Source organism: Triticum dicoccoides, chromosome 2B (assembly GCF_002162155.2).
Source record: "Triticum dicoccoides isolate Atlit2015 ecotype Zavitan chromosome 2B, WEW_v2.0, whole genome shotgun sequence".
Lineage (NCBI taxonomy): Eukaryota > Viridiplantae > Streptophyta > Magnoliopsida > Poales > Poaceae > Triticum > Triticum dicoccoides.
The window spans coordinates 557938368-557950512 of NC_041383.1; positions in this window are offsets into that span (position 1 = coordinate 557938368).

Below are 12145 nucleotides of genomic sequence, written 5' to 3' on the forward strand. Positions count from 1 at the left end.
ACGCCCCCCCCAGCCGGCTCGCCCCGCTCTGCGGTTGGCCGCGCGTCGCCTGCCTCGGATCCCCGTACGATTCAGTCTCCCCCTGCGAGTGGTTGTGCCTCGCCCGCTTCGGATCCTCAGGTGATCCTGTCCCCTCCTGTGCAGAGGGACACGCTGGTCGATTCCTTCTGCCGGCCCCGCTCCATGCCAATGGTGGACCCTGCCTTGCATGCCGCTGATCCGAGGCCATGCAGCGGCCTACGTTGCTTTCCCTACTCAACTCGGCCCAGCAGGCGACCGATCAGGTCCTGCCTAATCCCAAGCCCGCTTCCCGGCGCCGTCGCAACGCCGTCCCACCCAACTTCACCCCGCGCAGGAGCAGTCGCATCGCCAAGACCGATTGTGGGCTGGATTCTGAGCTGGAAGCAAAGCGTGTTCTTCTCCGCCGGCTTGGGCTTCTTGAGGATGATGGCCGGGTGGGTGATGCCATCCTTGCCAAGTATGCCCAACTCTTTGGGCGTCCGCTCGCGGAAGACGTTGTCCAGGCCTTCGCTGACTACTACGGCTGGCAGATCCCTCGGGGCGTCACGCAGCTCCTCGATCCTGCGCCGGTCCAGCCATTCCTAGTCCCTTCTTAGGGCTTACCTCTCGGTCCCCTGCAGCTCCCCATCTTCTTCATGGATTGTAACCTTAAATTGGTATTTTGGAACGTGCGGGGCCTCAACTCCCGCACGAGACGTACGGCTGTTCGGTCCTTGGTCTCATCTGTCTCCCCCTCGATCGACTGCCTTAGCGAAACGAAGCTTGACGTGATCACCACCGCTATTGTTGCTGAGACCTTGGGTCCCATGTATGGTGGCGATTTCTTCTTCCTCCCAGCCTCCGGGACGCGTGGTGGCATCTTGGTGGCGTGGCGTGACTCTAAGATCTCCCTGTCCCGTCCAGAGATTGGCGATTTTCATGTCTCCGCCCTCGTCACCTCTGCCTCCGGTGGGCAGCATTGGTGGCTTTCCTCTGTCTATGGTCCCCAAGATGACGCGGCCAAGGTGGAGTTTCTTGCGGAGTTGCACAACTTTCGCCTCACCTGCGCGGGCCCTTGGCTAGTTGGTGGCGACTTCGACATGATCCTTTCTTTTGCGAACAAGAATAATAATCGCCTACACCACCACTCCATGAGCCGTTTTCGCCGCTTCGTTGCCGACATGGAGCTCCGTGACATGTATCTCCATGGTCGGAGGTACACTTGGTCGAACGAGCAGGACTCCCCCACCCTCGTGCGCAACGATCGGGTCCTCTGCACTCCTAGTTGGGACGCGTGCCAGCCTAGTTGCTCCCTCCGCTGCCTTGCCTCGACGACCTCTGATCATGCCCCACTCTTTGTGGATTGTTCCCAGCAGATGGGTGTTCACAGGCGCTTTCACTTCGAGCATTTTTGGTTGAAGCTCGATGGCTTTCAGGACGTGGTGGCGGAGGCATGGAATGCCGAGCCTCTAGACGCCGACCCCTTCCGCCGGCTGTACCAGCGCCTCAAATTCACGGCTCGTCGCCTCCAAAGTTGGAGTGCACGGCGAGTAGGCGTGGTTTCTCTCCAGCTCTAGGTCGCGCGTGAGCTCATTGCCCGGCTTGATGCGGCGATAGATCTGCGGCCCCTCTCCTCGCTCGAGACTTGGTTGCCTAGAAGTCTAAAGCTCAAATACCTAGGTCTCGTGTCCCTTGAGCGCACGATCGCCCGGCATCGTGTGCGCCTGTCCTAGCTGCGCGAGGGGGACGCCAACTCAACCTTCCTCAAGATCCGTGCCATTCACCATTTCCACAAGAAGAGGATCCGGCACCTACGTGTGGACCACGTGCTTGTTTCCGATGAGGCCGGTATGGCGGAGGCTGCTTTCCATCACTTCGCCGGCATTCTGGGTGCGGCTGATCCGCGCGAATCCACCCTCAACCTTGAGGCTTTTGATGGTTGTTCCTTCGACCTTTCATCTCTCGAGGTCCCTTTCTCCGAGGCTGAGATTTGGGAGGCGGCCAAGCAGCTCCCGTCTGGCAAGGCGCCAGGCCCCGACGACTTCATGGCAGAGTTTCTTCGCGCTTGCCGGGACGTCATCAAGAAGGACATATGCGATGCTTTTGATAAGCTTTTCCACATGAATGGCATGGGCTTCCAAAAGCTCAATGAAGCCTTCATCACCCTTCTTCCCAAGAAACCTGACGTTGCCTCGCTTTCGGACTTCCGACCGATTAGTATCATTCACCTCCTAGCCAAGCCAAGCTCTTCGCCAAGGTCTTGTCGCTCCGGCTCGCTCCTCGTCTCAATGCCATGGTTTCTCCCAACCAGAGCGCCTTCATCAAGGGCCACAGCATCCACGACAACTTCATTCTTGTTCAGCAGACCGCCCGTCAGCTCCACAACATGCGCGCCCCGCGTGTGCTCCTCAAGCTCGACATTGCGTGTGCCTTCGACTCGGTCTCCTGGCCGTTTCTCCTCCAGGTCCTACGCTACCTCGGCTTTGGTCCTCAATGGCGGGAATGGATCTCCATCCTCCTCTCCACTGCCAAGACCCGCGTTCTAATCAACGGCAACCCGGGCCCGCCAATTCATCATGAGAAGGGCTTGCGCCAAGGCGACCCTGTCTCCTCGATGCTTTTTGTGCTAGTCATCGTCGTCCTCAACTCCCTCCTTCAATTTGCCACTAGCTCCAGCGTGTTGTGCCGCCTCACCAAGCGCAGGATGGCCTCGAGCATCTCCTTGTATGTTGACGATGTGGTCATCTTCTGTCACCCTGACCCGCACGAGCTCATCATCGTCCATGAGCTGCTTCGCATCTTTGGTGCTGCCTCGGGCCTCCACACAAACTTCTGGAAGTGCTCTGCCTCGCCTATCCAATGCTCGGACGCGCAACCGGCGCAGGTCGCGGGCACGCTCTCCTTCCCCGATCATGCACTTCCCGATCACCTACTTGGGCATTCCCCTCTCGGTCTGGAAGGTCTCCGCGGCTGCTCTCATGCCCCTGGTGGAGCGCATGGCTCGCAAGCTTCCTACTTTGTGCGCTTCACTTCTCTCCCGCGGCGAGAGACTGGCCTTTGTTCGGCACGTGCTTGCCGCCATGCCCACCCATCTCCTCATGGCCATGGCTTTGCGGCCTTCCATCCCGAAGAAGATCAACCGCATCATGCGCGAGGTCCTTTGGCACGGCGGCAGTGACTCCTCGGGCGGTGGCAATCTTGTTAGCAGACCCAAGGTGTGCCGTCCGTCCCCTAGAGTATGGGGGTCTGGGCATTCGGGACCTCCAGCTCACGGGCATTGCTCCCTGCGCTCGCTGGCTTTGGCTTAAGGCCACTGATGCCACCAGGCCGTGGAGACATCTCCACATCCCAACTGAAACTGATGTTCAGGCTATCTTCAACGCGTCCACGACGTGGACCGTGGGGGATGGCAACTCCTGCCTCTTCTGGATGGACAGGTGGATCGATGGGCAGTCCGTTGCCGATCTCGCTCCGGCTGTGCTCGCCCTGGTCCCCAAGAGTTTCCGGCGGACGCGCTCCATTGCGCAGGGCCTTCTGGGCAGGGCCTGGATCTCTGACATCCGTGGCGCCTTGGGGCCTGCGGCCCTGGTGCATTACGTGGAACTCTAGTGACGCCTTCAGCATTTCCCCCTTTCCTCCGACCCCGATGAGCTTCATTGGCGTTGGACGAGCAGCGGCTCCTACTCCGCCAAGTCCTGCTACCAGGCTTTGTTCGTCGGCTCCACCATTGCCCCACACTGGAAGCTCACTTGGCGTACATGGCCCCCCTTCCACATCCGGTTCTTTGCCTGGCTGGCTGGTATGGATCGCTGCTGGACTGCTGCTAGGCTCGCTCGCCATGGGCTCCCGCACGACGATCTCTACGCTTTATGTGCTCAGGAGCTTGAGACGATCGACCACCTGCTCCTTCACTGCTCTTTCACCAGGATCATTTGGCATGAGATCTTTGCTTGGTGCCATGCCCTGACCCATGCCCCCCAGGACCCAGAGGATTCCTTCCTGGACTGGTGGTCGTCCTCGGTCGCGGATGCGCCTACCGCCATGCGCAAGGGGCTCTCCTCCCTAGTGCTTCTTGCCGCATGGTCTCTATGGCGCCACCGCAACGCATGCATCTTCGACAACGCTAGCCCCTCCACATCGCTTCTTCTTCAAGCTATCAAGGACGATGCCAGGATTTGGGCCTCTGCCGGCGCCAAAGACATAGCTAATCTAATGCCTCCTTGAGCTCCTTCGGGCTGAGCATCCCGTGTTCTGCTCGTGTTGCCTCTCTCTACGCCTCTTTGTGTACGTAGTGAGCGGCTACCGCCCCCCCCCCCCCTTGTAACACTCATGTACTCTTCTATCTATCAATGGAATGATACGCAATTGTTGCGTATTCGCGAAAAAAAAAAGAATTTGAACCATGTTTGGCTTTATAAAAAACAAATAGTTTTTCTCACAAAATCTATTGATGATATTGATAGACAAAGTGAACTAATAGGATTGAGTAGAAATAATTTTTTGATGATGGGGAGTTTAGAGGAAGAATTGCATAAAATTAATAAAGAGGAGGAGATCAAATGGTTGTGAGTAACACAAGGGTTGAGGAACTCTTGGATGTGCTGAATAGAGAGGCCATTCGCGAAGCTGATGTGAGTAACCCAAGCATTGTCACTCATGGACCCAAATAATTTTCCTCTTGGAAATGTCAAAAATGGAGGGAGCCACATCCTTGGCACGAACTCCTTGCAGCCAAGCCATGTCCCAGAACCTCGCCTTTCTATCATCAACTGTGATCTAAGTGAAAGCATAGAACAGCCCTTTGTCTCAGGATTACATGGGTTGCCGGTGCACACCCAAGACCGGTCCAGTGAGGTTCCCTCCGCCCACGGCCGTCGCACTCTCAGGGCACGAGTGAACATCTCTAAATTGAGGACCCCAAGGCCACCAAGGGCGGTAGGCCAGCAATTAAACAATGTCTCAATTGATCTTGAATTTACCACCTTAAATTTTGTGTGAGCCCGCCCAAAGTCAATGTACTGCAACACATTGACATAAATTTCAGTGGATGTAAAATGATACATTGTTATTGCGGTGAGCACCGCCTTGACTAAAGCGGTGCGGCCGGCCACATTGTGTATGTCTAAGCTATACATAACAAAACTCACCGATGGATAGTAAAACTGCCATTTATACGTGTGCAGTATTACAAAATGAGATCTCTTACAAAATTCACTCAGATTTTTACACGGGATGTACGTACAAACAGAGAGCTCATGCAATAGGGCTAGCTTTAGCAAATAAGCAACAGCTAAGACCATGGAGGGAGTCCTATGCACTAGCTACTGCCCGACTTGTCCCAACTACACCAGTCTGACAGTGACAGGGATCACGGACTCACGGCCTCACAAGGGCAGCACATGATTCCGCCGACGGAGCCGTAAAAGTACATGCAGTTGGCAAGGGGGTCCATGTCGTAGCTGTAGAGCGGCCGGTAGGGCATGAAACCGCCACGGCACACCGTAGCCTCTCCTTCGTGATCGCGCGGGCGCGGGCGCGGGCGCGCGTTGACGCCGGCGCTCTTGCCTGCCGCGCCTCTTCGTTTCGTCCCCGCGGACGACGTCTCAGCGGCTGCGGTAGCGGCCTGGCTTCCTGCCGACGCGTCGTTCGCGGCGACCGGCGGGGTTGGACCAGGCTTCGTCGTCTTCGCGTTCTCCGTAGTGGCCGCCTTGGCACGCTTCGCGCCCTTGCTGCCGGCGAAACCCACGCACGCCAGCGGGTTGAGATGGCCCATGGGCGTCGCGGTAGCGGATCGGCTTGCGGCTCACGTGGTTTCTGTGATGGAAATTAGCTTGCCAGGCAACAGGCTTGTGTTGTGTATATATAGATAGCTTGATACGCTGGTGCAATAATCCGAGTCTAATTAGATATGGAGTAGTTAATTTCGTTATTGCTACGTAGAAGAAAGGAAGGACTAGTGCTGGGTCTGCACGCTGTACGAAGTGGAGAAGGACACGGACACAAATCTCCTTCACTCGGTTATTTGGCTGTTCAATGATACTCCTACAAACGAGCCAGTCAGGCCGCGCAACCCTGATTGGTGGTGAAATCTGGTAACCGGGCACCTCCTTCTGGATTGTAATGTAACAAACATGTTATATTCGTCTTAAAGTACAACTGTTGTGGATTCTAAAAAAAAGGTACAACCGTTGTGTTCCTCAAAAGAAAGAAAAGTCACGTTCATACTCTATTTAGAACACAACTGCAATTCCTTTTTCAGTTCCATACAAGTCAAAGTGTAGAAGAGACTCACCTTTCCCCTCCGTGGATAGGGCAAACTCTCTCCTCTAGGCTCCACCAGTGAGCCCATTGATTTGCCTCCTCTTTGTCAGCAGCTTGTGATGGGGAGGGAAATCCTAGTGCCTTTGCTTCAACCAGTAACTATGGTTAGGGTTTATAGTCCTCATAGGTGCGGTGCTCGGACGGATGATGACAATTCTTCTTTGAGTTTGTCTTTCCAACTCTTATCCTCCTCTACTTTAGCCATTTGAACGTAGTCGAAGAGCTCTGGCGTAGATTCCTGCCATCTCTTTGAGGCAATGAGTTTAGGGTTTCTCGTCGTGCGTGCGTGATGATGAGATTTTGGTGTCATATGCTTCAAATCTATTCAAGAGTTCAACGGCGACTGCGGCCCCGATGGTCCTTAGGGGCATGTGCACGTATTCCCTCCGTCCTTGAAAGAGTGTACTTCCAACTTTGTTGGAAAGTCAATTTTTTTTATGTTTGACCACATTTATACAATAATACAACAATATTTATGCCATCAAATTAGTAGCATTAGGTCCATGCTAAAGTATATTTTCATCATATACCTATTTGGTTTCATAACCATTGATATATTTTTGCATAAACTCGGTCAAACTTTGACATAGTTTGACCCTTCAACAAAGTTGGAAGTACACTCTTTGAAGGACGGAGGGGGTAGACTTTTCAGTTGTCATTAACAAGGTCAAGTCGCTCTGGTAGGTGTGCGGCGACAATGGCGCATTGGTGGCTCATTTTGACGGTGATACTGGTTATTCAGTGGTCTAGGGATCTCGATCTATATTTTTTATTATGTTTGAGGTGCTTTTGTACTTCTGGTGAATTTTTATAATATATCTGGATCATTTTCGCAAAAAGAAAAGTCGTGTTCAAATGTGCTAACGAACTTTTTATTTGTGATCACGAGTCTGACAGGTTACCGACATGCGAGCACGTCATGAGAGAGCCAGTTACAAACGCGGAGAGGCGCACAAGTGAGGCTAGGTGCGTGATGGAGCCCGAGAGCTCGTTGTCGAGCACATTATCGCTAAGGTCGACGATGCTGAGATGTAGGCAAAGCCCAATTATCATCGAGGACGGCGCCGAAGAAGCGCTTGCCGCTGAGTTTGAGGGTCTTGAGGTTGTGCAGGCAACTGACGCCAACAAGAACGAGGCCGGGGAGGCGGTTCTGGAATAGGTCAAACTAGTGACGGAGGCAAGGGCCTGTTGAGATTTTTTTAACACCTAGTAGTCCTTCTGTTGTTGAAACTTGTTGGCCTTTTCTTTTTAATATCTAAAGGAGCAAAATCATATACAAATTCTTTTAAAGTATACTGATACAATTCTCAGCCATCTCACGTTTTTAGGGTTCCTTTTTTTAAAGACGTCTTTAGTGTTCTTAGTTGTCAATTTTAATGATCTTTTTAGGGGAAAATTAAGTAGTATTGATCAAACTCCCGAAGGAGAGGAATACATAAGGGATCATGTGGTTGCATCAACCAAACATGTCTTCCCTGATCTAGAGAATATGAAAACTTGGCTAACCTAGCAGCATCAATGTTTGTAGCATGACTTTCAAACGTAAAATTACAACTGACAAAAGAAGACCTATAGTTGATTTCTCCAAGTCGATTTTTTTTCTCCAAGTCAATTTTAATGATCTGACAGTAGCGGCTTTGTCTCACTTTATGCAAGACAGAAGCTCGTCTCACTTCAATGTCGCTATTAATGGGCCAGCCCAAATAGTTTCCTGCGGGTTAGTTCACTTTTTTTGTCCTTTATTGTTTTTTATATTTAATATATTTTTGAAAATGTTACAAATATGTATATTCTAAAAATTATATTTACTTAACTTTTTGAACAACCATGAATTTGAAAAATGTTAACGTAGTGCAAACATTTGCTAGCTTGATTTCAAAAAGATGTTGATACCATTAAAATAACTTGTTTGTGACATTTGAAGAAAATCATGCATTTCAACAAAAATGTATGTGACATTTAAATAAATATTTTCATACAATGTAAATATATGTCCATGTAATTAGAAAAATGTTTCATACCATTCAAAAAATGCAAGGTACATTTTCAAGTGTCTAAGAAATATGTGTACGCCATTTACAAAATGTTTATATAATGTTAAAAATCTGTGTAGTTCAAAAAAATGTTTGATATCATTTAAAAAATGTTTACACATGTATTTGGAATTTTTAATATGTATTCTAAAACATGTATTCCAAAAATGTTAAACACATAAAAAATATTTTAGATGTATACAAAAAATGTTGAATGTGCATGAAAAAAATATACATCAAATGATATATTTGAAAAACTGTTATCCTTTATGTATAATTCCTAATATATATTAAAAAGGTAGAAACTGTTGAAAAAATAAAAAAACAAAAAACAAGGAAACAGGTGTAAAACACAAAAGACCAAAACACAAAACAAAACCATTGAATACCGACACAGAAAAGAGAAAAAAGAAATAAAGAAAACTAAAAAATGCTAAAGAAACATAGAAAACCAAAATCCGCAAGAAAAACCAATAGAGATAACGCACAAAAAGAAGGAAAAAAACAAACCTTCTCCCGCACAAACCAGGCCATAGCGCGCTCGCCTATTGGCATAGGGGCATCCCAGCCACTGGTTCATTCCATGAGAGCCACTGGTTCATTCCATGAGAAGAAAGACAGGAATGTAAGATTCGTTGTGTCAGGCTAATTCATTCTAAAAAAAGGGGAAGGAAGTCTTCTGAACTATGTGAGTCATGGGGTGAGGGGGAGGTCACTTTTCCCGATCCATCCATAAGGGTTTTCCCCTCTCTTGCCCCATAATCGTACCCAGTTTTGCTATCGGCTCAACCCTATCTATTCATCTCTCTTTTTTACATGATTTTTTTATCTCTCTTGTTCATAGATCTTGAAAGAAGATCAGTAATGGTTTATTAAAGGATCTATCAATAGAAAGATCTACAATCTCTATCAAGAACATTTTGTTTTCAACTGCATATATATGAAATCATTAGTTACGGGGTAGCCCTTGCAAAGATCACTCCCCCACCTTCTCTTGTTTGACAAATGGCGCACTGCATGTCATTGGCGGAGGAGCCCAGTGGGCAAGGTGTGGCGGCCGCCACACCTTGATTCGGCACCCATTTTTTTATAGGTAAGCATGCACTTTTTCTTCGCGGGAATAGCCAAGCATATACTACTTGTTGGTTTTAGACCACTGTAGATTGATTTGCACAAGCAAACCTAGATGAAAGCATAGAAGCAGGCAGCTTGATTGATGTGCCGCCTAGCACATGCACATCTCACCACGTAGACGTACTCAAACTGGCTCGCTTCCGCTGAAATTCTCTCGGCGGCTCGCTCTTGATGGAACTCTCATAACTTGGTGACCAAAAAATAGAACGGAAAATAAATTTGCTGGTGCGTGCAACTTGCATTTTTGGGTTCTTTTTTCCTTGACTTGTATATAAGAGACATGACTACTACTCGTGCCCTTTCGCAAAAAGAAAAGAAAAGACTGACTACCCGTGCCAACACTTCACGGACTTCACACCAACACAACACGACCCGGTGTTCGGTTTAACACACATATGGGATGAGTATGAGGTGTGCCGGACAGCTAAATAAGTTGATGGTGTGTTATATTGAAAAAAGGATATTCAAAAGTTTATATATTGCTATAATTAAGGAAGACTTTGAGAAGGAGGATAGGTCACTACCATTGCATGCGTCTTCTAGACACCATTGAAAGCTTTAGTGCAGCATGAATTGACTATTACATTTTTGCATCAAATTTTTTTAGTTGACGGTTCGCCACACCTTAATTTTTTTCGTCCTCCGCCTCTGCTGCATGTGCATCACTTGTCACAACCAGGGAGTTTCCCCTTTTTTTTCCTTCATAATTTCGGTTTTTCAAAATGTTTAATCTCTTGAGCCATGTGTCCAAATACTGAACCGTTTTCATTGTTAGATTTATCACCTTGAGATATTCGAAACTGGATCCCAAGTTAATAGATTTCCATGATATTGTTTCCATATAAAAGTTGAAAATAAAAAAAATCCAAAAAAGTGAATACCCAAAAAACAAAATCCAAAAAAGGCCAAAAATTGGTTCATGCAAAAAAATGATGAATACTGAAAAAAAGAAGGAAAATATTGAATCATGGAAGAACGGTTTGCGGTTTTGCACTTTTTTTGGAAGCACATGATGTGCTTTTCCTATTTTTGAAGAAGCATAATTAAATTTGTGCTTTTCGCAGAAGCAAATCTGTGCTTCCGATGAAAGCACATATTATTAGCATAAAGAAAACTAAAAAATGCTAAAGAAACATAGAAAACCAAAATCCGCAAGAAAAACCAATAGAGATAACGCACAAAAAGAAGGAAAAAAATAAACCTTCTCCCGCACAAACCAGGCCATAGCGCGCTCGCCTATTGGCATAGGGGCATCCCAGCCACTGGTTCATTCCATGAGAGCCACTGGTTCATTCCATGAGAAGAAAGACAGGAATGTAAGATTCGTTGTGTCAGGCTAATTCATTCTAAAAAAAGGGGAAGGAAGTCTTCTGAACTATGTGAGTCATGGGGTGAGGGGGAGGTCACTTTTCCCGATCCATCCATAAGGGTTTTCCCCTCTCTTGCCCCATAATCGTACCCAGTTTTGCTATCGGCTCAACCCTATCTATTCATCTCTCTTTTTACATGATTTTTTTATCTCTCTTGTTCATAGATCTTGAAAGAAGATCAGTAATGGTTTATTAAAGGATCTATCAATAGAAAGATCTACAATCTCTATCAAGAACATTTTGTTTTCAACTGCATATATATGAAATCATTAGTTACGGGGTAGCCCTTGCAAAGATCACTCCCCCACCTTCTCTTGTTTGACAAATGGCGCACTGCATGTCACTGGCGGAGGAGCCCAGTGGGCAAGGTGTGGCGGCCGCCACACCTTGATTCGGCACCCATTTTTTTATAGGTAAGCATGCACTTTTTCTTCGCGGGAATAGCCAAGCATATACTACTTGTTGGTTTTAGACCATTGTAGATTGATTTGCACAAGCAAACCTAGATGAAAGCATAGAAGCAGGCAGCTTGATTGATGTGCCGCCTAGCACATGCACATCTCACCACGTAGACGTACTCAAACTGGCTCGCTTCCGCTGAAATTCTCTCGGCGGCTCGCTCTTGATGGAACTCTCATAACTTGGTGACCAAAAAATAGAACGGAAAATAAATTTGCTGGTGCGTGCAACTTGCATTTTTGGGTTCTTTTTTCCTTGACTTGTATATAAGAGACATGACTACTACTCGTGCCCTTTCGCAAAAAGAAAAGAAAAGACTGACTACCCGTGCCAACACTTCACGGACTTCACACCAACACAACACGACCCGGTGTTCGGTTTAACACACATATGGGATGAGTATGAGGTGTGCCGGACAGCTAAATAAGTTGATGGTGTGTTATATTGAAAAAAGGATATTCAAAAGTTTATATATTGCTATAATTAAGGAAGACTTTGAGAAGGAGGATAGGTCACTACCATTGCATGCGTCTTCTAGACACCATTGAAAGCTTTAGTGCAGCATGAATTGACTATTACATTTTTGCATCAAATTTTTTTAGTTGACGGTTCGCCACACCTTAATTTTTTTCGTCCTCCGCCTCTGCTGCATGTGCATCACTTGTCACAACCAGGGAGTTTCCCCTTTTTTTTCCTTCATAATTTCGGTTTTTCAAAATGTTTAATCTCTTGAGCCATGTGTCCAAATACTGAACCGTTTTCATTGTTAGATTTATCACCTTGAGATATTCGAAACTGGATCCCAAGTTAATAGATTTCCATGATATT